We start from the raw sequence: 20,314 nt of genomic DNA, 5'->3' as shown, positions 1-20,314 counted from the left end.
CGGGGCAGGCGGGAATCGAACTCTTGCGGAAGCGGCTTTAGATTCTCAGTGCTGTGCTTTAACCCGCTGCGCCACCAGGGAGGGCCCGATTTCTATTGTTTTTAACAACCATGACAGTTTAGATGTTTTTCTCATGATTAGATAAGGTTATGGTTATTTGGGTAGAAGACCATGGAGATAAAGTGTCATGTCAGTATATTTTGGAAAGTTAACTGCTATCAACATGACTTACTAATGTTGATGCCAACTCCATTTAGCTGAAGTAATATTTGTCATTTTTCCAGTGTAAAGTTACTTTATTCTCTTTCCATTCTGTATTCTAGATTTGCAGTCCACAATGTACAAAAATATGCTTCAATTCTTTGCATTTGGAATTCCACAGTAGATATGTCTTTTCAGTGTATTCATTCATAGATTATTTACTAATATCATCATAAACTAAAGAAAATTTATTATGTACCATTAATCCAAATCTACTTTGCTTATTTTCTTGCTCAAATTGTTTTACTTTAGTTTTAGCTTTCCATTTGGCTCATATGCACTTGACACACCCATTCATCCTGTGTGTGTGTGAAAATATGTGTGTGTTTGTATTTAAGTACTTATATCTCACTTTAGTACTTCATTACTTTTACTATAAAATGCTACTGGTTCATCTATTTTATTTCCTCCCCTACTTAGAATCAACAGTTTCTCCAAGTTCCAGTTTCTTTTATTGGAGAATGATTTTGGGCAGCAAAATCTGAGCATTAAGGTATATTCTTGGGCTCTTGGGTGGTGTTAAGTGTAATGTAGGTTTTTATAGATGGTCTTTATAAAATTCAGAAAGTTCCCCTCTATTTCTAGTTTGTGAAGAGTTTGTGATTATCAGTAGATATTCTATTTTTATCAAATAATGTTTTCTGTGGCAATTACTATTATAACATTTTACTTTATAGTTTGTTGATAGAATGGATCATAATTGATTATGATAAATATTGAAGCAGATTTACATACTAAAATAATTGCACTTGATTATAAAACATACTTTAATTTGTTTTGTGCATTGCTGGTCATTTTATGAATAGTTGGTTCTGAATTATTATTTTCTTTTGTATTCTTAGATCTATTTTCATCAGAGATTTTGACGAATAGATTTCCTTCCTTGCCTTTTCATAACAGTTATTCTAAGTTCTTATCTCTTCATTCTAATATCTCAACCACTGAGAAAATTTGCTAATTGATCTTTTCCCATTTTGGGGGGATCATATTTCCCTAGTCCTTTGCAAGTCTAGTAATTTATTTTTGTTTTATAGGTACTTAGTATTGATGCAGAGAATATTTGGTGTATGCTGTACAGAATCTGGGTTGTGTTATTTTCCTCTAATTGCTATTTAGCTTTCTTCTGTTAGCAGGTTTTAAAACCAGCAGGCCAACTTGATTTACGAGTTTTGTCTAAAACTTTTAAGACAGGTTTATTTTAGTTTTCATTGTTCTTGGAGTATGGGTCAGCAAATTTTTTTCTGTAAAGGAAAATATGGTAATTTGTTTTGTTTTGTTTTGTGGTTCTTTTAAATTTTTACTAAGGCCCTCCCTAGTGGCTCAGGTTAAAGCACAGCACTAAGAAGCTAAAGCCACTTCCGCATGAGTTCGTCCCCGCCTGCCCTGGTGGTGACCGCATGGCGTGGCAGACCTCTCCTGACCCGCCCGCTGCTCCCCTCAGCAGTGTACTTCGTCGATCTGCCTGTTCTGCACTCTGTCTCTGGTGAAGCCTCTTGCCGCCCCTGAGCCTCTGGCCTGTACCTCAGTTCTGTATGAATAAATAAATAAATCTAAAAAAAAAAATTTATTAAGATGTATATGCAGGCCCTCCCTGGTGGCATAGCGGGTTAAAGCACTGCACTAAGAAGCTTAAGCCACTTCCTCATGAGTTGGATCCCCACCCACCCCAGAGGAGATCCACATGGCGGCAGACCTCTCCTGACCTGCCCGCTGCTCCCCTCAGCAGTGTATATTTTCCATCTGCCTGTTCTGCTCCCCACTCTGTCCCTGGTGAATCCTCTCACCCTCCGCATCTCTGGCCTGTACCCTAGTTCTGTATGAATAAATAAATCTTAAAAAAAAAAAAGAAGTATATGCATTTACCAATTGTTTTTGATGGCAGGACTTCAGCTCCAAAGTTTCTCTCTAATACCAGGCAATTTCTAAAATCTCTATCTTATTAACTGCTGTTACTCTATAATGGGTTCCTTGGAACTATTTCTTAAATACAATTTAGGATCCAGTAAAGGATTTTTTTTTTTAACTTTAGGACTGACCTATAGTTTCACCCTGGGAAACTCCTCCCTCATTTCCTAGATCTGTGCCAACCTCCACCTATGGTTTTTGGATGTTTTATTCCTTTCCAGTTTGGCATGACTATCACTTTGTTTTTATATTCTATTTTTTTGTTTGCAGGTGAGAAGAGGGAAGTGACTTCAGGGAATAAATATCACCTGTTTGTTTTTTTTTTTTCCTTTTTTATAGTTCACATCCTTTCTAGTTTCTGCAGTCCTTTGATTGTTCTACAGCCTTTTCAGATAGATTATCTAAAATGCTAAAATTGTTACTGGCAGCAGGGTTATCTCATACAGTGAATTTTCAATAGGGGAGGTAGGACATTTAATTGCATCCACTACGATCTCATAAATTGGCATGATTAGCTGATTAACACACCATGATTCAGGATTTGGTCTTCTCTTTGATAGATTCAGGAAGCTGTTTATGCCAGGCCGATCTGTTTATATTAGCCAATCACAAGACTAACATATAAAATCAGAAAGCCATTTTATTAATTTCCCAAGATAAATAAGTCTTGGACTAGAGTCCTCACAGCTACGTGATCAGCAATTTTCTTTTCCTGTAGGTAAACCTACATGGGAAGTCAAGTTATAACCAGGGTTTTGTTTGTTGAGCATGAAATCAGAAAGAGAGGTTGGTTGGCTGTTTAGTGGAATCAAGCTAATATAGCCTCAGGTATACATCGCTACAAAATGGAAAGCTTGGCAATGGAACAAGGCTCCTCCAAGTTCATTGATTGAACTCCTTTTCCTCCGACAGCACTTGTTTATCTCTGTTCCTCTTTTTTTCTGGACTTCCATAGCTAACCTCCACCCCCATCTTATGACAATATTCTTTACTAAGAAAGTTAAATAATGCTAACATGATAGCATATTGTGTCAGCCTCAACAATCTTCTATCTCTTTCGTGTGACTTTTCAGATCTCTACTTGAGTCCTATCTGTATATTCAAAATTTAATTCTGTGAGAAACATCATAATGCCTTAAAGGTCAAAATCTTGGGAAAATCTTCCAAAATTTTCCAAGCAGGACCATAGCAGCTACCTCTTTGGGTTTGAAGATGAAATGGGATAACGTATGTAATGCTCTTGGCACTTACTTGATAAGAAAAAAAAATTCTTTAGTTTCCTTCCCCTTTACTTAATAAAAACAGGTGTTGAAAAAAATCCATTTTTCTCTTGTATGTATGTTCCCCACATGATAATAGTTTTCTTAAGTTGTTACCAGCCAGAAAAACAGGATTCTGAAAGCATTTTTCAATCACCAACTTGGATGGAGATTAAAAACAAAAACTTGAACTTTTAATTATCAATCTTCATTCACAAAACACTTGTAAATCAGAACATTGTTCCCCCAAATAAATTTCAGCATTAGAACATCATTTGGTCTTACTTGTGCTAGTCATTAGAAGATCTAAGGCAAGATCTTGTTATCAGTTTGAGCATGCTCTTGGTGAATTCAGAAACTCAGAGGTTATCCCCATTAATAACACATTTAAAGTTTATATGTGATACTTGTACATATATTATATTACAATACATTTTATATCATTGGATATTTACTGTGACTGTTCAATGTCTACTCTGTGAAAACACTAGGGTGATACTTCAATTATTTCATATAATTCTTTGTTTTCCAATAATGGAAGCTGGTTCTCATTTTCCAGACAAGGGAAGTGATCACAGAGTGGAATGTGATGAATAAGTGTGTGAAGGCGGAGAGGAGGGATTATTGACCTGTTCGTGCAGTCACATGTGCACACAGGAGCAAGTTTATACACCTCAGGTGTGGTTCTAAGATCTGAGTTCATTTCAGTATCTTATAATTCTTGTTGATAACATAGTTTTTGTTTTTGTTTTTGTTTTTTTTTTCCTTAGCCATAGCTATGGAGATCATGGTTAGAGGAGCAATTCCAACAGCGAAGATTTGGGGGGTCTGAGAAGATTTAGAAAGAACATTTTGAAATGAAGAAAGTTGGTGATGCTCATCAAAATACAAAACCATTTTCACTTTCTCCTATTCTTGTACGAGTAGAGACATACTCAAACTCAACTTGTGTAGTCTCCAGTTATATCAATTATTATTATAACAAGAAACATTATCCTTTTAAAGAAAACTCTTATGTGAAGTAGAAATAACAAGTGAAAGCTAGGGAGACTTGAGTGGGTTCTAGAACTTTCCTGGGCCTAGGTTGCTTCACCATTCAAAGAAGGGCATTGGCCCAGAGGATCTTTAAGATCTAAGAGTTCAGGGGCCTCTGCATCAATCACATCCATTCTTTTCTTTTGACCTACTTTTCCAGCTGCCTTCTAATGGAACAGATTGACTACAGCGATCGCAGAGTCAAATTCCCATTTAAAACATGTCTTGTTATTTCGGTACCAATTACAAGGTTATGGATCATGCTTAAAGGTGTTTAATATGCTGTAATGTTTGGACACACTTGGCTCCAACATTTATGGGGGCTGTTTGTAGCAACAAGCAGCATGCTCTCACTCCATAAGTATGCAAGACCGCTGTAAAAACTGTACAGATGGGCCAGAAAGAGCAAACCTCAAACCAGCTACAAAGAAGGGCAACAAGTGTTTTTGGCTGAATGTGGTTTTACCTACTGTCTAATCTCATCTCAGGCAGAGTCAACTTTTTTTATGGAAGAATATTTTGTTGTTGTTCTTTTATCATTATTATTCCACTTTGTTTCAATCCCTGATGTAGAATATTTGGAATATTTGTGGAAATGATATGGAGGGTTTTATAGCATTTGGTCAGGAGTCTTTTTTTTTTTTTTGGAATGGGACCACATATCTACCACAGCATTCCTGCTCATCTCTTCTCATTGCATCAACATAACAGGGGACTATTCTCAGGTGGTAGGGCCATGCCCAAAGATGCTGGGCGATGCAATAAAAGTAAGATCAAGAATGGTTGACTTAAGTATCACAAATCACAATTGTGTTTGAGTCTGAGTGGGCTGGAAACCCAGCCCACTCAGGTGTGGTTCTAAGATCTGAGTTCATTTCAGTATCTTATAATTCTTGTTGATAACATAGTTTTTTTTTTTTTTTTGAGGCAACCCCAACATGTCTCCATTAAAAACCTCTATTCAAATATGCTTTTTAAATACTGAGATGGAAATAAAATTTATAATTCATGTAAGAACCAGATTCTATGTTTATAACTTGGAGTTAGGAGGGTTTTGCAAAGAAATCCACTCAACTTTCGCTAGTTCACAAGCAATGGGCTTGCCAGAATAACCTTTGCCATGTTGTAAACAGGTAACCACTTGGAATTGCTGGATCATATGGTAATTCTACATCAACTTTTTGAAGAACTGCTAAACTGTTTTCTACAGCAGCTGTACTGTTTTATATCCCACTATTGCTTTTTCAGCCCTCTAGATACCCTGATGTAGAGGACTTCTCTACTAATTTGCTGCTTCCTTGATCCAATCCAGGAATTGAGACACAGGCACTCACTGTTTATATGCTTTTCACACAGGCATAGCTGCCAATGACCCCCACTGACGAGGCTGCAGTGACTTGAACTGAGGTATCCCGTTGATGAAAAGACTCTGAACTGGAAAGGACTCACCTGACAAATTAAAACACACACAGTGGTAAAAATATATTACAGGATTGTTACAAATGAGGAAGATTCAAGGAAGCAGAATAAAGTCAGAATCAGTCGGCCTTAGTATACATGCTTCATTTAAATCCATTAAACATTTGGAACATCCTTTCAGGGATTGAGCTGGGCACTGAGTACACAAAACAGAGCCAGTACGATCCCCACACTCAAGTTTACTTGAAGAACACGTGTCAACTACAGTCAGTGGGACCAAGGGGTCTCTTTTTGTACTGCCACAGAATTCAAAATGGGTTTCTCATTTTTGCAAGTCTTTTAAAAACGTGAAGAAAAATAAAATTCACAAGTTAAAGTGAAAAGAGCATGCAATACTGCATACATCCTGCAAAGCCTAAAATATTTACTATCTGACCTTTAACATAAGAAATTTGCTATCCTTGGGGGATAACCTCTAATGTGAATTGCAATCAAAGTGCTAGGATGGAGTCAATATATGGTTTATCAAACCCTGTCGAGAATTACCCAGATTTGAGAAATCACAGGAAGTGACAACTCCCCTGGGAACTAAAGAATGGCTAGAATTTAGGTTAAAAACAGATGATAGACATAAAAAAGAATATTCAAGACATATAGAAAGGTTTAGGTATCTCTTATTATTTGTCTTTCTTTCTCTGTGTGGTAGAAACATATATGGGAAATGAAGAGCTGAAAGTGAGAAGGTAGGTACTCAGGTGTAAACCGAGGTGTGCGCGTCCTTCCCAGGTGCAGGCTATCACTGTTAAAACTCAGACTGTTGTTGAGGGTTCGCACATAAAGTCCTGCCCTTGGCCTGTTTTTCAGTGTCTGGCAAGCTTCAGACACATCTCCTGCCATGACTTCAAGCGAGAGTGTTAAAACTAGTACAAATGACCTACATGAGGTGGCCTGTAGATTGAGGTTAGTGTTTCTTTCAGTGTGGCTCAAGTACTGGTATTGCTTGTTGCCAAATATACTGCCCATCACTCAGGCTGCAGCCTGCCAAAGCTCTGAGTGACAGCTTCATTTCCTACTGTCTCCCCAGCGCCAACACTAAACCTCAACAATCTTTCCTCCTCTCCACCTCCTCTTGGCAGTTCACCAACTTCTTTGCCATAAGCCCCCAAAACTGAAAGTTCTGATAAACCTTCTTTTCTGGATAAAGAATCTCAAACTTACATTGCTTGTCATTCAACAGATGAGGCTCAGACTTAATAGACACAGTGAGAAGTAGTCAAAATTGAACTTATTTGCAGGGTTTCTAGCACATTCACCTTCCATGGTCACTGACTTTTGTGTTTAAAAAGATACAATTTTGTTTTCTGTAATTCAGCTGGATGTGCATTTCCAGCCCAGAATGTCAATTTATTGTAGTTGTTGCAAAGGAAAATATTGCTTTTGGAATTATACGAGGTCATTTTATGAATTAACCTTGGTCACTTTGGTATTTAACTTTCTCAATTGAAATTCCTTCCTTCCACTTTTCCTTGGGAAGATAATCTAAGCCCTGAGGGCTTTACAGTGAGAGAGCAGATGAGTTCACAGTTACCAACATTCATCTACTGGCTTCTGCTGAGAATGACAAACCCCGTTAGTCTTTGGTTATTACAAACAGTCCCTGCACATCATGGCTGAAACATCACATTCTCACTCCACCCTAGATTTCAGTCTATGAAGGTCTCTTTCTTTCTGCCCATTAGAACTGCCCTTGGCTAGTTCTTAGGCACTTTTAGGACCTGAAAATATTTACTATCCTCTAGCTTTTTTTTTTTTTTTTTTTTAAGGTAAAACCTGGGAACTTTTTTTTTTTAAGATTTATTTATTTGTGCATACAGAACTGGGGTACAGGCCAGAGGCTCAGGGGCGGCGAGAGGCTTCACCAGAGACAGAGTGGGGAGCAGAACAGGCAGATCGAGGAAATACACTGCTGAGGGGAGCAGTGGGCGGGTCAGGAGAGGTCTGCCATGACATGTGGTCACCTCCGGGGCAGGCTGGAATCGAACTCATGCGGAAGCGGCTTTAGATTCTCAGTGCTGTGCTTTAACCCGCTGCACCACCAGGGAGGGCCTATCCTCTAGCTTCTTATAGGACTGTCCCAGAAAACCCACCCACCTAGAGATAACCCATCACTGTTTTTCGCTTTCGTAACTGAAAGTGAAATTTATATAACATAACTTTGACAATCAACCTTTAAGCTCATACAACTTCATGACCTTTAACCTTTAAGGTTTTACATGACCATGACAAGTCCAAGACATTTTTCATCACCCCAAAGGAAACCTCACCCTCTATAAACAGTTACTCTTTGTTCATCAAACTTCCAATCCTTATTCTGTCCTAGTAAAGGAACCTGCTCTGCATGTTTCCTATAAAATGTATTTGATGTGACTCTTTATATCTTGTTTTGTTCACTCAGCATATGGTTTTAGGGTCATCACTTTTTAGCATCCACAGTAATTTTTTCTTCTTTATGGGTGAATAATATATAATTGCATGGTTATACCATGTTTTGTTTGACTGATATTTGGGCTCTTTCCTCTCTTTGGTTACTGTGAATTGTGTTGCTAGGAATATGCATGCACATATATTCATTTGCCAGTTTTTGAAAATTTGGGGTAGACACCTAGACGGTGATTGCTGAGTCACATGGCAATTCCGTGCTAAACTATTTTCCACAGCTGCTGCACCATTTTATATCCCACAATTGCTTTTTTCAGCCTTCAAGATACCCTGATAATGAAGATTTCTCTTCTGGTTTGCTGTCTTTTTTAATGAACCCAGGAATCGAGACATAAATATTTTCTGGTTTGTAACTCCCACAGATCCATTGTCTGTTGTCCTTAGTAACTGGGAACTCAGTGTAAGCAGGCAGGGAGCAGAATATACAGTGCAGAGACCCACCGGAGATTCCTTGTGCTCTAGTCATCCCTTATCCTTCTGTTCACATCATCTGGTTACAATTCATTTCTATTTTTGGGCACACTAGATTTTTTTTTGTCATATCTCTGTTCTGCCTTTATTCTTTATCATGTGTGCTTCATGCTATGTTCTAGTCCAGATCATACCCTTTTGGCACTCAAAACTTCTTCCTTCAAATGCCCAATTCTTGTCATGAAAATCATCTACTTTCAAGACTTTATCTCAGCTACCAATGTCAAGAATATTTTATAATTTCAAAAACAAGCACCTGATTCAGCTATAACTAGCCTTTCTATGAATATGGAGGTCACTGGAAACTTTTGGGCATTGTGGAAAGCTAGCATAGAAATTCCTCAATTAATATCTCAGAATACTACTATACTAATAATCTGTGTTTGTGAAATAGATGCAAAATAATTCAGTGACTGGTTGGATACTGCAAGTGAGAGAGCGTGGGACATTTAGAATGTAGCTCAGCTTCATGGTAGTCAGTGGTGATGACTACAGATCAGACAGGAGGATGAGGAGCAGGAAGCATTTAATCCAGCTTTATATTTTTGGTTGAATGTGTAATGGTGACAAGAATTTAAAGGTATTTGTAGGAGAGTTGAAAGTAATGTGTAGTGAATTATACCAAGCAAGGATATGACCATATACAGGGCAAATAATTAAGGACAAAACTAGAAATTCAAAGAAACAGAGGGAGCCTTGAGACTGAAAAACAGTTGTAGCCTTTTACAGGATTTAATTGTCCCTAAAAGACACTAGAAAAGCTGGAGAAAATCCTGGGAAGTCAATGTAGAGGTGACTAACAGTGATGAGTCATGGGGGGATCTCAGAATCTAGAGCCACTTTTTAGTCTGAGGATGTTTAGCTTAGTGGCTAAGAGGCCAATCCTTAGTTTTGGCATCTGGGAGGCCTAGAAAGACAGGAAATATCATTCAAACCTGCTGAGATGGAGTGTATTGTTGACATCCATTTTGTTTGGGTGCCAGTTGGCTTTATCCATAGAGGAGACAGAAGCCAGCAATAAGCAAGCTCTCCTAAAGACTCCATTGCAACTTCAGTTCATCTCCCTCCTTAAAAGTAGAACTCAGTTTTCCTGGGCCCTATTCCAAGTGCTAGTAATTTCTTTTTCTTGATCTATGTTTTAGTTATATGTGTATAGTCAGTTTGTAAGAATTAAAAAAGAAACAATATCCTTTGCCCACAGTCAACATTCAGAGTGCAAAGGTGTAATATAAAAAGACTATGTCTCTCTGCCCCTTGATTTTTGTCACAGAAGCAGATACTATTGCCAATATTTAGATAATTTTACAGATATTGTTTATAGAGACATTTTATGTACTTATGAATATAGATGGTAGTTGGGGGTCAAAGGATATATGTTTATATTGAAATTAAAATACAGAAAATTGCAGAAATAATGGATTTATAATTTGATACAGTATAATTTGACAGTGTGAATATCCCCATAGAAATAAAGCCAGATTTTTTCATATTTAAACCCAATATACACCCAAAAAAAATCCTGAAAAATTTACTGGAATTATGTCTATATTTTAAATTAACTTAGAAAGAACTGACATATTTATGATATGTGACTTCCAGTCCATAAGCAATATAAACCTTTCATTTTTGTCCCTCTTTTGTTTATTTCCATATTATTATAATATTGTTCAGTAGAAATAAAATGGAAATCACAAATATAACTTAGATAGTCTTAAAATTTTGGTAGCATCGGCCCTCCCTGGTGGCGCAGTGGGTTAAATCACTGTACTGAGAAGCTAAAGCCACTTCCACATGAGTTCGATCCCCGCCTGCCCCAGAGGTGACCACATGGCGTGGCAGACCTCTCCTGGCCCGCCTGCTGCTCCCCTCAGCAGTGTACTTCGTAGATCTGCCTGTTCTGCCCCCCACTCTGTCTCTAGTGAAGCCTCTTGCTGCCCCTGAGCCTCTGGCCTGTACCCCAGTTCTGTATGTACAAAAAAAAATTTGGCAGCATCAATAAAATTTTGAAAAGGTGAAATAAACTTTAATAATATTTAATTTACCAATATATCCTAATATATCCCAACTATTTCAACATGCAATTAATATTTTGTCATTAAAATATTTTTATATTAATTTGCACACAAAGTCCTAACATTCAGTGTTAGCATTTTTCTTAAATAGCACATTTAAGTTTGAATGAGTCACATGTGTACTGTTTAATAGCATATATGTCCAGCAGTGGACAATGTCATTGGAAAACAGACTCCAAGATTTTAGCGTCTAGTTTACACAATTATAAATTGTACTTGCTTTTTTGTTAATGATACATAGAAATACTATCAACGTTTGTTTTTTGACCTCTATCTGGTGATTTTCTAATACTTATTAAATCCCACACTTTTTATATCCCTTCATCCACGTTAAACATCTCAACATGGCAATTTTTTTTTTTATATTTCCAATTCATACGCTATTAGATAAAAAATGCCCCTTTTTTTCCCCATGGGGTGAGTAGTTGTATTTTTAGGGACTCTGGCGCAAAATCACCTAGAATTGCTTCTAAAAATCATGAATTCTTTCTTGATTGAGTTACTCCCTTAACAATGTGGAATATGTTAAATCTGTATTCCCCAATTGAATAATCATGGATTCATTGTTCTGTCATATGAAAAAATTTTCCATAATTTTACTCTTATTTTATAAATCGAAGGCAAATTTTCCAATGAATGTTTTTTTAGGGGGAGAAGTCATGGAAGTGTGATAGCTTGGCCACTAGAAATGAAGACCACAAGCCCACAGTCATTTACTAAGACATATGCTTTTGAACAGCCTTTTCAACCAAAATGTTGAAGTGAGATAAGCAAATCCACTTCTTACCATTGTAAGTCAGATCCTTTGGACATAACGATAAAAATTGCTGCCTCATTTATTCAGTATCTATAGACAGAAAGTCATTGTGAGTAAGTCAGGTTTTTAGATAATTAAGGCTTATTGCTTTGTACAAACTTTCATAAAAATTACAATTTTATAAAGTATTTTAAATGCATTACATAATTTTAGAATGCTTTTGACAGATCATATTAAACTTCATTTGACCTTTTATTGATGATTCATGTCACTCTTATGAATTACAATAATTGTGCTATGTTATAAATCAGGTTTACTCTCAGGGGAAATTGGAGTGTATAAACATGTTTATTCTTTTGTTAAATTAGTGCAGGCTACTGTTATTTCCAGGTTGCTTTTTATAATCAAGTTTTCTTTGTTTTTAACTATTCAAACCACACCACTTTATTTCTTTCAGATGTTCATGCTTGTACCGTCCATAAAACTCTACGAATCAAAAAAGAGTCCGAAGGTAGAAAGTCAATAGTCAATAGAGATCTAAGAAGGGTGCTTTTCTAATTTCCAGCTTCCATTTCAGATCTGAAAAATGAGATGGTTAGCATAAAAAGGCGTTTCAGTGGTATGCAAATGAAGCACAAATGGAATCTCGAATCAGGCTTAGTGATGCTATAAGTGACTATGTATATTCACTCCAGAATATAGGAATTTCTTGTGGGAATATGGAAGCCTTGCTAACATACCATGGTCCAGTAAGTGGGGCCACAATACACATGTCACCTTTAATTTCATTATTAATTTTTTTTAAAAAATGATTAAGCTAATCCTAGTTTACATCACTATTGTCCCCCTTCAAGTATTGTCACTGCGCTATACCCACTGCCAAAGCACCCATAGTCCATTCCCATAGTCCTTTGTCACCTTAACAAGGAGTTGTCACTCTATATCTATTATGATTGGCCACATACATGATAGAATAAAAATTATAGCTAAAATTCAATTTATTAATTGGCCTACATGGGCTCAAACTAGTAGGACTTATTTCCTTAGCATGGCTTCTACAAACAGAATATGTGATTGCAATTCCAATTCTGCCAATTACATTGGGTGAGTCAGACAGACTATATTTGCTTCAGCAGGGTAACATTTGGAGAGGTTTACATTTACCCTGGTATTTCCATCTTTTAATTTTTCTCACTTTCAGGTAAATATGCCATTATGTGCTTATTCTCAGAGAAGGAATGTGAGAGAAACAAGCAGATAAATAGGAATCACCTCATAGCACCAGGGTTTCAAAATTCACGTTTTAAATGGAACAGAAAGGATTAGTAATAGAGACAAAAGACTTAATCTTTCCTGTTTTGGCTTTCTTACTTTCAGATTAGAAAATAATGCCTCGGGTTTTGGGTGAGGCATGGGGAAGGACACTGGAAACCCCCAAACATGCATGGGGAAGGCCAAGTGAAGGTTGTCCAAACTTAAGGGAGGAGGCAAAATTCCATAGAAGTGAGTGGGGAACATGAGGGTATGGTGTACCTCAGCACAGTCTCACAGTGGCCAGTCTGGTACCAGAATGAATCCTGCTCTCTCCTGCCTGGCACAGAGATACCCCAGAGAGGTTCCAAACGGCAAAGGGCCAGGAAAAGTGACTACAGCCATCCGGGGATAGAGACTTCATGCCGGTCACCTGAGAGGGTGTCACTGTACCAAGATTGCATTGCTTATCTCATTGAATCCTCATGAAAATATCCAGAAACAGATGTTGTTATTGTTATCTCTACTTAAGAAAGAAGGAAGCTGCAGTTTAGAGAAATTACATAGTTTATAAAAAAAAAATGTGCAGCAGCGATGGAGGCAGAGTATAAGACCAAGTATGCCTGCATCCAGAGATAGTACTTGGAAGCAACCAGGAAAATCACAGACATTGATTTTTGATCCTCAACATAGGACTGGGCTATTGCACACTTTAGCTTCCTTGGCATAGATGGCAAAAAGCCTAATCATTTGCACAATCTAAGAAATCATTTATCTTTATTGAAAAGGAAATTAATTCACTCAATTTCTTTTGAGTACTATTATCTCAAACTGTATAATAAGCTTGGTTTTATATTTCTTACTTGTTTCTGTCTCTGCTAATAAATTCTTATTCTAGCCAATCATAAGTAGAATCTTTTAGCCCGCACAACTATAAATATCCAACAAGGTCTTTCAAATATGTATCAACACCATCGACTTCCCCCTACCTCACAACAGAAGCACACAAGTTAATCAGGATTAGAGACAAATTGAGTAACATAGAAACTCAACACAACAATAAATTACAGAAGATACAAATTTCATTCTCTCTCACATAAAACTCGGAGGTGCATAACTCAGGATGACAGAACTGCTCTGTTCTACAATGTCCTCAGGGACGAAGACCATGTTCTGTTCATTGCTCAGCCACTCCTTGCATGTGGCTTCCTATTTTCAGTGTAAAACATCTGTATTCCAGACAACAGATGCATGGAGAGAGAGGACAGACACACTCAGTAATTGTGTCCTAAAGAAGGCTCTCAGAATCCACCACAGGATGCTTCAAGTCTCATCCTACTGGCCAGAACTTGGCCACACAGACACATCCCAGTGCAAACTAAGCTGGTAAATACACGGTATTTGGGGCAACAATCATATTTACTAAGCTAGAAATTTTATTGTTATGGGGAGGACAGGGGTGGGAGAATAAATGTGTCAGAGAGGGTCTAATAGTCGGCTATACTCACCACTGTGTGTGCAATCATCCTACCACAGAACCGAATAGAAAAGCCTATAAACAGATATGTAGAGTTCAATGAATTATCATAAAGTGAAAACCTGTGTACTGATCCCTATGTCAAGAAGGAAAATGGAACTACAAGGAGCTCCCTGCCTCATCAAAACCTCCATCCTTCTTAAAGGTAGACAGACCTCAATCTTGGAATAGTGATTAGAATGTTTTATTTTGAGTCAGAAGATGCTATCTAATTCAGTTTCTGTCTCTGACTTCAACAAAACATTAAATGTGCCCTGTATGTATACAATTTAATAATATAAGCATATAAGCAATGAATATTTGTGTGTAATGAAAATCCCTAGCTGAATGGTGTTTGTTTCTAACTTCTTTTCCTATGTTAGGTATCCACACTGTGTCTAAGTCATAACATTATTCATACCCCCTTTTTGGTTTTCACACTATTACATTGCCCTGTTCTTGTAGATTGGGTTCCATGATCTGCTCTTTCCCTCTTTCCCTTAAATCACAGGTTTTTAAATAAGGATAAAACAGTGAATATAATATTTTTTACTCTATCTTTCCTACAGTTCATCACCTCATCTCTGGAGCAAGCTACTTGTTATTTTCAAACAAAATATCAAAAGCAGCGGACACTATGTTATATCTGTCTTTCTATATCTAACTAGAGATATGCAAATATATCCTGTATGCATATACACACATGTAGTATATCCAGAGACTAAGTTATAGACATTATGCAGGAAAAAAATTAATAAAAGTACTCAAAGTCATTGGCAAAAAACTCATAAATAACTAACATCTCAGCTATGTTCCCATAAACTGAAAATATTGGAACACAAAAAGTAGAATTTGCTCTGAGTTTGGGAGCAAAGAATATAAGATACTTTCTCATATAAAACTTAATATAACTGAAAAATTTCTGAGCTTCAATATCTGGAAAAGGAGGAGAAAAACCATCCAATTTACCACTAGGGAAGCCCCCATTTTTAGTTTCTTTTTTTTTTAAAGATTTATTTATTTATTCATACAGAACTAGGGTACAGGCTAGAAATGTGGAGTGTGAGAGGACTCACCAGGGACAGAGTGGGGAGCAGAACAGGCAGATGGACGAAGTACACTGCTGAGGGGAGCAGCGGGCGGGTCAGGAGAGGTCTGCCATGCCATGTGGTCTCCTCTGGGGCAGGCGGGGATCGAACTCATGCGGAAGTGGCTTTAGCTTCTTAGTGCTGTGCTTTAACCGGCTGTGCCACCAGGGAGGGCCCCCCATTTTAGTTTCTTAAGATATCAACATAGCTTTCCAAAATGGCTACGCCAGTTTCCATTCCTTCCAACAGTGCTCTTCTTTCTGAGCATCTTGTTGATTTTTCTTCCTCTTCTGTTTTTAACATGTGCCATTCTTATAGGTGTCAGAACTTCACTGTTTTTTCATCTGGATCACCCTATCAAAAGTGATGAACATTTTTTCATGTCACCTATTTGGTCTTCTATATATCCTCTATTGATGACTTGTCTGTTTATATCTGTTCTCAGCCTATTAGCTGGGTTGTTGATTTTGTTAGATTATCTACATTTTTTAGATATCTTGGATGTTAACTCCTTATTGGCTATGTAATATGTAAATATTCACTCCCTTCAGTGGGATGTCATTTAATCTACTTATATTTCTTCCATTGTGTAAAAGCTTTTCTAATTTGAGGTAATCCCAGTTCTACATTTTTGCTTTTATTTCCCCTGCTGTAGGAGTCAAACCTTTAACGCCTTTGATACCATGAAATATATCACCAATGTTTTCTTCTATGTATTTCATTGTTGCAAGATACATCTAAATCTTTAACGTATATGTGCTTTTTTTTTTTAATTTTTAAAAGATTTATTTATTCATGCGTACAGGACTGGGACACAGACCAGAGGTGCAGTGGCGGTGAGAGGATTCACCAGAGACAGACTGACAAAGTACGCTGCTGAGTGAGCAGCGGGCCAGTCAGGAGAGGCCTGCCGGCCATGTGGATCTCCTCCTGGTGGGGATTGAACTCACGCTGAAGTGGATTTAACGTCTTAGTGCTGTGCTGTAACCTGCTGTGCCACCAGGGAGGGCCCCTATGAGCTCTATTTTTATGCATGGAGTTAGAATGCTCCAACTTCATTTTTTCCCCATGTGACTCTTCAGTTTTCCCAGCACCCTTATTAAAGGGACTCTCCTTTCCACATTGTATGGTTGGGTTCCTTTATGTGTTTCAAACTTTTAAAATCTATCTTCTGCTTGTAGATAAATAACTTCATGTTTTGTTGTTGGTTTAATCCTTAAGTATTCATCCTGGTAATGTTAGACATCCTTAAAAGAAAACTTGAACTAGTTAAAATGATAACGGAAATTGTTTTATTTCCATCAGAAACAAGACTTGGTCCATTTATAAATAAATAAACCTTATTTAATTATGTCACTCTTAAGCAATGAATTTTTATGCTCGATGCTGCAGAAAGAGATTGTCTGGCTTCTAAATTTGTTTTGGATCCGCAACCTTAATTAAATTCCTGGTGTCAAATCTCCATGAAAGTGGCCAGGCATGAAAGATACCTGGTTTGTTGCACTAGATAATTAAATTGTGTCAAGAGAGAGATTGACTCAATGAAGTAGTGTCAATGTACTTTTTTTTTTTTAATCTCTTACCTAGAGGAAACTAACTTTAATTGTTGTCTTTGCAGAAGAAGTTGGGATTTTCTGCAAGTGACTTTCACCCAAGAAAGCTTTATGGTCTTATAAACTAGGGTAGGAATGCCACAAATCAAAATGGACATGGGCTGATATTTCTGGTAAGAGCAGTACAGGAAGAGAGAGAGGGAGAAGATAAAAAAGAGGGCATTAGGGAAATCAATAGAAATGGAGGCAGAGAGAAGAAAATGGAGAGTGAGTGAAGAAACATTAGGTAAAAATGAGAGATAACAGGAGGGAGGGTTTACTATAGTTAGCAATAAATTCATTCATTTTAACAGACTAACATGTTTCAGTGCTTAACCTGAGACAATGGATAGCTGATCAAATGGTTCCTTTCATTGTTGTCCTGTGAGCTGTTGATTAATAGTCTTTAAACTTTCTCATGTAGTGGAGTTACCATGTAGTCGACTTTATCCTGCACAAATCCAATCAGGAATATACATAAAAAGGAGGGGGAGAAGAATAAACTACATTTTGCTAGTGGGGTGATTACAGCTCAATTCTCTCCAGAAAGCAATGTCTTGAATGGTGTGTGAGAACAGAACTGTAAATCTCCATTTCCCTCTTATGGAAGCATCTCGGCACCATGAGGGTGAAGCTGGTGTTGAAGGTGTTCATTTGCAGGCATCATAGCGTGTTTTATAGATGGCTCCCACTGAAAAATAACAATCAATTGCAGCCCTGGAGAAAGATTTAAGGCCCCGTATTGGTCTTGATCACACAGCTTCTATAGCACTTTCAAAGACAGCTCACCTATGAATCCTAAATTTAGCTTACGATTTGAGGTCACTGTTTAACTGAAATGAAAACTCTGGCATCTTGGGAATTTGAAAATGAAGTGAATAATGGAAATACCCAGCATTATAGAATTTAGCTTTCAGAACCATCCCACGGGTGAATGAATGTGATTTCTGGCCCACTGAATCACCCATCCCGTGCCACCACTACAGGCTAGACTATTAGTTGTCTCCTGGACATGTGGCACATGCTATAGTGCCCAACCATGGATCAGGCGTACCCTCTTCTTTGTGGTGACCCCATCTTTTCTTGCCTTAAATCTTTTTTTCTAATTTAAACAAAAATCAGCTCATTTTACCACTAATTAGAGGCCACTATTTTCAGAGTACTCTTTTGCCTTTTCAGATTCCTTGGGTTTGCCAACATCTTAAAATGTGGTGACTTCAAGTAAAATAATTATCTATCCATCTATGTCTGATGGAGAATAACACGGCGGTCCCTTTCCCTGTGATCACACACTTGCATTTCTCTTCAGCAGCAGGAGATCACATTAACTCTGTCCCTAACCCTCAATCCTGGCGCTGGGGATGCATTTTCTGAAATATCATCTGAATGGAATTCTGCAGAATTCGGTATTTTGAGTCTGGATTCTCTAACTTAACACGACAAAGTCAAAATTCTTTCAACTGACCAGTCAGCAGTTCACACTTCTGAAATTACTGACTGATATTATATTGTAGGATGTATCACAGTCTGCTCACTCACTCATCCCTTGACAGACATTTGGCAGCTTGAAATTTGGGATAATCATGATGAAACTGTCAGTAAACATTTGTTTACAGATTTCTGAGTAAACCAAGTTTTTATTTCTCCTAGAAGTAGAGTGATGGTTATTCATTATGGTAGGTATATGGTTAAAGATCTAAGGAAAATTCGAACCGTTATCCAGAGTGACTACTCTTTTCCCTATAAGAGGAGGATGAGCAAGAGATCAACTTTGCTCATCACGAATCATTTTGTGCTGTCTGTGAGAGTTGTTTCACCAGTTTTCTGACCTAGAATAGTCTTCTCTAGAGCAACTTGGTGACTTAATTGCTTCATATATCTCAAATAGGTTGGGCAGTGTCCATGATAAGGGCAGAGTCACGAGACAACAAGCCCCAGTGCACAGCCCATTTCAGATTCTTCCCATGACAACCTTCTTGCACACCATTGACACAAAAATGTCTAGTGGCAGATTTCAATGCCAGGATTCAAGACCAGCCACAGCAGCTATTCCCACCCGACCACTGAAGGAAATGGCAGGGGCCTTCCTGGTAGCAAAAGGGGTTAAGTTTCAGCACTATCAAGATCTCCCCAACTAGTGCAACACAAGTTCTATCCCCGGCCAGGGAGCTGACCCACAAGAGAAGCAGAACTCTCCTGTCTTGCCTTCTGCTCCCCTCAGCAGTCTATTTTGGTAGATCCACCTGTTCTGCTCCCCACTCTGTTAAAGATGGATGATACTGAATCAAAAAGATGCAGAAATCAAAATAATAAATCAGTAATTTCACTTTTTATCTGGTAAAACTCCCATTGTGCCCAACTGACAAATCTGTGAAAAGGTGTGTCCTCTTGCCTGAATTAGAACTGTAGGCTGCTAAGAATCTTCTTCTTTTTAAAGATTTATTTATTTGTGCATACAGAACTGGGGTACAGACCAGAAGTGTGGGGGGGGGCGTAAAGAGGATTCACCAGAGATAGAGTGAGAAGCAGAACAGGCAGATCAACAAAGCACATTGCTGAGGAGAGCAGCAGGCGAGAAAGGAGAGGTCTGGTGTGCCATATGAATCACCTCTGGGGTTGGGGATCGAATTCAAACTGGAGAGTGTGTCTAGCTTGCAGTGCTGCATCCTAACCCGTTGCACCACCAGGGATGGTGTGAATCTTCTTTTCATACACTCTTCCCTCTTTTTGCGGGTCTTCTCCCCTTCTCTATTAATGAATGTCTGTTCATCCTTCACATATCAAGATAAATATAGCTATGTGAAGCTTTCCCTGACTGTCATGATAAGAAAAGTTAGTCACTGCTTGGCTAAGTGAGTTCTCTTGGTGTCTTGTACAACATTGAATATCTTGTACAACTACAAAACTTTATGTTTCATTGGAATTGTAGGTTATGAACTCCATAATTTGGGATCGAGATGCATAAATTGGGTTGCCATTATGGCCTCATGACATAGTCTCTTGCATACGATAAACGCTCAATGAGTATGTTAAGTGTTTACATGAATGGACCAATGAGTACTTTATTAATTTACTCAATTAATATAGGGAGGTGATTTTTTTTTAAAGATTTTTTTAAGTTTATTTTTACATCATTTTGCACATTTTTTTTTCATCTCAATTGTAATCCCCACGGGTTTCCCATCACCA

The sequence above is a fragment of the Condylura cristata genome, unplaced genomic scaffold (assembly GCF_000260355.1).
Source record: "Condylura cristata isolate star-nosed mole 26May11 unplaced genomic scaffold, ConCri1.0 scaffold00017, whole genome shotgun sequence".
NCBI lineage: Eukaryota > Metazoa > Chordata > Mammalia > Eulipotyphla > Talpidae > Condylura > Condylura cristata.
Note: the sequence above shows the minus strand (reverse complement) of the source record.